Source organism: Phoenix dactylifera, unplaced genomic scaffold, assembly GCF_009389715.1.
Source record: "Phoenix dactylifera cultivar Barhee BC4 unplaced genomic scaffold, palm_55x_up_171113_PBpolish2nd_filt_p 000092F, whole genome shotgun sequence".
NCBI lineage: Eukaryota > Viridiplantae > Streptophyta > Magnoliopsida > Arecales > Arecaceae > Phoenix > Phoenix dactylifera.
The window spans coordinates 194601-200653 of NW_024067680.1; positions in this window are offsets into that span (position 1 = coordinate 194601).

A 6053-nucleotide genomic window follows, 5' to 3' on the forward strand; every position below is an offset into this window, starting at 1 on the left:
TCGGTGGTGGTGTGCATGTCACGACCTATCTCCTCTCGCATCTGTCGAGTGGAGCTCGTGACCTCACTCATGCTGTGGAACTGGGCCTGGACCAAACTCCGGACATTGTAGATCTCTTCCCGTACATGAGCCGTCATGTCAGTCACGGCTGTCAAGGAAGGGACCAACTGAGAAGATACGGGTGCAGGAGTGGGGAGCAGGCACCGCACCTCGGAGCTCTCGAAGCAGCTCATCCCTCACCTCTCTGACTATCTCCTGTCGCAGCTCCCGGAGCTGCTCAGGATCAATCCGGACCGCCATAGAGGGTGGTGCCGAGGAGGAAGGTCCGGCGGAGGTGGTAGGAGCAGGAGGAGTGGATGGAAGGTCTGGATGGTCTGGAAGGTCTGGGTAGTCTGAATCGGGCTCAGGACTGGGTGAAGGTCTGGTGGTCTGAGCGGTGAGGGGTAGACTTCCTAACCCATACCCCCTCTCTCTTCCGAAACCCCATCCTGTGGATGGTCCCCGTACACAAGCGATCTGTCCATCGCAATGCACGAGAGGGTTCCCTCTCAGGAATGGGAATCTCGTACTCCCTAAAGAGAAGAGTAAAAATCATGCCGTATGGGAGGTTGAGCCTAGGTCTATCTAGGGGCTCACACATATACCTATAGATGAGTTTGGGGAAGTTGACCGGGGTGTCCTGAAGAATGTAAGACATAATAGCTAGGTCCCTCTCATTTACAAAATCAAATCTTCCTGTCATAGGGAAGATGGACCTGGACAGAATACTCAAAAGGATTCTCACTTCAATAGGAAGTGAGCTAGCAGATACCTCGTCTAGGGGGGACTGAGGTGGATGCCCTAAGACGACCGTAAGGGCCTCAACTCTATCCTCAGGGTGTGCGGGAGCCACCCCTACTAATTGGAAGGTGGAGGATGTGGGCAATGAGATCCTCCGTGACACGCACAGGGACACCTACTACTGTGCCCTCGATACCTCCATCTCCCCGATGGACGGTACTATAAAACTCTTGAACAAGGCCAGGGTAAGTGGGAAGGTCCAACGTGAGGAAGTACTCTAGGCCCTGGGCTCTAAGCCTATCACCTATGGCGAACCCTTCCCGGGAGAGATAGTCAAAGTCGACATACCTCCCGATGGTGACGGCCTTCCCGGCCAACGGCCTTGCGGGAACCGCCCTAGGCGGGGAACGAGCCGGAGGTGGTTCCCTCGCGGGATCGTGCCGCGCCTTGGAGCGCCGCTCGGAACCGGCCTCGGGACGGGACCTCTTCCTAACCACGGTCTTACGAGGCATCTTGACCTAAACGGGAAGAAACACCTAAAGGACGGAGAAAGGTCGACGGAGGAGACTCGGGACGGACAGGAGACGACCTAGGAACGGACGAAAACCCTAAGAACCGGTGAAAAATCGACCGAACAGAGGTTGGAGACGATCGGGGACGACCTAGGAGTCGGCTCTAGGGCTTTTTGAACAGTGGCGGCTTGAAAGAAAAGTGTTTGCGAAACGACAAACCTAGGGTTAAAAAGTCGGATCCCGACTGCGAGTCGACTCCCCTGAGTCGCGAGTCGACTCGACCTCGAGTCGACTCCAGAGTATGCGCGAGTCGACTCTCCTTATGCGCCTGTAGACTTCGAGTCGACTCCCGACAATGTGCGAGTCGACTCCCCTCAGCTGCCATCTTTGCGAGTCGACTCCCGCAAATGCGCGAGTCGACTCCCCCTTAGGAGCCGGCTCTGAACTTACTCGAGTCGTCTCTAACTTTGGCACGCACCTAAAACTCATGCTATAATCGTGCCAAATGAGGGAAAATCACCTAATTATGATCTGATTTGATGATCATTGAAAAGAAACTCTATTTTAACCACATTGTAATCATCAAAATCAATTATTCTAGTGAAAACCACCACTAGGATGGATCAATCACTCCTAATCCCTCCTAAGCACACTAAACCTCTCTTCACTTAGGGGTTTTGTAAAAATATCTGCTAATTGATTATCAGTACAAACAAATTGGAGTGTCACATCACCATTCAATACATGATCTCTTATGAAGTGATGTCTTATCTCAATGTGTTTAGTTCTTGATGTTGAATTGGATTTTTAGTTAGATTTATGGCACTTGTATTATCACAATTAATGGGAATTTTATCTTGTTTAATGCATAATCTTCTAATTGTTGTTTAATCCACAAGATTTGAGCACAACAACTCCCGGCTGCCACATATTCAGCTTCAGCAGTGGATAATACAACCGAGTTTTGTTTCTTGCTAAACCATGAGATAAGGTTTTCTCCTAGAAATTGACAAGACCCGCTGGTACTTTTTCTATCAAGCTTACATCCAGCGAAGTCTGAATCTGTGTATCCTATTAAGTTTAGGCTAGATTCTTTAGAGTACCATAGCCCTATGTTCTTAGTTCCTATTAAGTATTTAAAAATTCTCTTAACTGCAGCTAGGTGTGATTCTTTAGGATTAGCCTGATATCTAGCACACATGCACACACTAAACATAATATCAGGTCTACTTGCAGTAAGATACAGTAAAGATCCTATCATACCTCTATAAGTTTTTGATCTACAGATTTACCTGATTCATCTTGATCTAATTTGCATGATGAGCTCATGGGGGTGCTGATTGACTTATTTCCCTCCATATCAAACTTCTTGAGCATCTCCTTGATATATTTTGCTTGATTGATGAAGATTCCTCCTTCAGATTGTTTGATTTGAAGCCCTAGGAAGTAGTTCAGCTCTCCCATCATGCTCATCTCAAACTCACTCTGCATCAAATCAGCAAACTCTTCGCAGAGGCGATTGTTAGTAGCACCGAAAATGATATCATCAACATAAATCTGTACTAATAACATATCTTTGTTTTGCTTTTTCAGAAATAATGTTGTGTCTACATTTCCCCTAGGGAATTCATGTTTTAATAGGAATTTACTAAGTCTCTCATACCATGCTCTAGGTGCTTGTTTTAATCCATAAAGTGCTTTGTTCAGTTTATACACATGATTAGGGTATTGATGATTTTCAAAACCAGGAGGTTGTTCTACATACACTTCCTCATTAATATACCCATTTAAAAATGCACTTTTTACATCCATTTGAAATAGTTTGAAATCCTTAGAGCATGCATATGCTAATAATAGTCTAATAGCCTCAAGTCTAGCTACGGGAGCAAAGGTTTCATCAAAATCTATGCCTTCTTCTTGATTATAACCCTTTGCCACTAGTCTAGCCTTATTCCTTATAACAATTTCATTTTCATCTAGCTTATTTTTATATATCCATTTTGTACCTATAATTGGATATTCAGAAGGCCTCTCTACTAGATCCCACACTTTGTTTCTAGTAAATTGGTTTAGTTCTTCTTGCATTGCATTTATCCAATTTACATCATTTTCGGCTTCTTCTATATGTTTGGGCTCAAAGTGTGAAACAAAAGCTAGATGGTTATTCAAATTTCTAAGTGAAGCTCTAGTCCTAACCGGTTGAGATGGATCATCTAGAATGAGTTCCTTAGGATGCCCGTGAGCATACCTCCAAGCTTTTGTTAGCCCATGATCCACAATAGGCTCTTGGCTTGATGATGCTTCTTCAATCAATTTTTGATTATCATCTTGTAATCCCATCTCATCTATCTTTTCTTCAAGTATTTCAACATCATCATCAAAATTAACCTTCTTACTAGATGAGATGTCACTAGAGTCATCAAAAACAACATGTATAGATTCTTCTATAACTAGGGTTCTTTTATTAAAGACTCTATAGGCTTTACTAGTTGTAGAATAACCTAAGAATATTCCTTCATCAGATTTAGGATCAAATTTCCCTAGATTATCTTTCCCATTATTATGTACAAAACACCTACATCCAAAGGCATGAAAGTAATTAACTTTTGGTTTTCTGTTTTTCCAAAGTTCATAAGGTGTTTTCTTTATAATGGGTCTTAATAAAACTCTATTTAATATGTGACAAGAGGTATTAATGGCTTCTCCCCAAAAGTACTTAGGAAGGTTACTTTCACATAACATAGTCCTAGCCATTTCCTCTAGTATTCTATTCTTCCTTTCCACAACTCCATTTTGTTGTGGTGTCCTAGGTGCAGAAAAATTATGGGTTATCCCCTTTTTACTACAAAATTCGTCAAATAATTGATTTTCGAATTCGGTACCATGGTCACTTCTAATGGCTATGACTGAAGACTCTCTAGCATTTGTTACTTCCTTATGGAACTTCTTAAACATAGAAAATGCTTGATCCTTATGCGCTAGAAACATGACCCATGTGTACCTAGAGTAATCATCTACTATAACTAGACCATATTTATTTCCACCTAGGCTTGTTGTTCTAGTTGGACCAAATAGGTCCATGTGTAGTAATTCTAGAGGCCTAGAAGTAGAGACACATTTTATGGATTTAAAAGAGTTCCTAAATTGTTTGCCAAATTGACATGCTTCACATATTTTGTTCTTTTCAAATTTTAATTTTGGCAAACCTATCACGGAGTCTCTTTTAACTAGTTTAGTTATTGTGTCCATGCTTGCATGACCTAACTTACGGTGCCATAACCAACTAGCATCATTATCTTTAGTTTCATTTACAACTAGACATTGGTTATGTTTTGCAAGATCTTCTAGGTCTACAACATATACATTTCCACGTCTAATTCCTTTAAAAACTAAACTATTATCATTAGAATTGTTATAATGCATAGTGATGGTTTAAACATAACATCATATCCTTTATCACATAATTGACTAATGCTTAACAAGTTATGCTTAAGACCATCAACATATCTAACATTATCTATAAAAGTAGAATGGGTGATTTGAACTTTACCAATACCAATGATGTGACCTTGGTTGTTGTCTCCAAAAGTCACAGCACCTCCCTTCTTAGCTTCAAGGGTGAAAAATTGATCTTTATCACCCGTCATGTGCCTTGAGCAGCCACTATCCAAATACCAGCAGTTTTTGTTGACCTTGGCTGCAAGACACTCCTACACAAACAAATCATGTCATCTTAGGTACCCAAGTTTTTTTGGGTCCTTCATGGTTAGTCAAGTTGGTTCCTTTTGGAACCCATACCCTTTTAACTTTTCTTTTAGTTATACTTTTCCTAAAATTACACACATTTGCTTTATGACCTACTGTACCACAGCAAAAGCAAGTTATTTTCTTAGTTTTATTTTCTCCAGCTTTAACAAAGAAGTTACTAAGAAGTTTTTGTTTATTTCTTGGTTTATACCCTAAACCCGCTTTATTAAATACGGCTCGTTGACTATTTAGTATCATGTTTAATTTTTCAGAGCTATATGTAAATTTTTCAACGAAGGGTTTGTATTTGTTAAGTTCTTTAGTTAGTGTTTGATTTTCAGCTTTTAGATCATTAAGTTCTTTTGTAAGATCCTTATCTAAGGTTTGTTTATATTTTTTAAGTTCTGAAAATTCCTTAGTTAGTTTTTCATTATCTTTAGTTAAGGTGTTAGTCTTTTGAGTTAAAAGTTGGTTGCTTGTTTTAAGTTCTATATTTTCTTTGGTGATTAAATCCTTATCCTTAACTAATTTATCGTATTTATGTAGGTGTGATTGATTAGCTATTTTTAGTTCTTTATTCTTAAGATTTATAGCCTTATATTCTATCATTAATTCATTAAATGCATCATAAAGTTCATCAAAAGAAAAATCAAGATGCGTATCGGAAGTTACCTCGTTTTCGTTGGCCATGAAGCAGAAATTGGCCTTCTCTTCTTGTTCTTCATCCGATGATGAAGATGATGCGTCGGAGTCCGATAGGGTGGTGACAAGGGCTTTCTTCTTCTTCTTGTACTTGCTGCCCTTCTTTAGTAAGGGACACTCAGCTCTGATGTGTCCCGGCTTTTTGCACTCATAGCACCCAATCCCCTCATTTTCTCTTTCCTTACCTTTGTCCTTGCGGTAGGAATTTGAGGGGCCTCTCCTTTGATGATAGGACTTCTTGTGGTTGATGAATTTCCTGAACTTGCGCACAAGAAGTGCCTCACCACCATCTTCCTCATCTTCTTCTTCTTC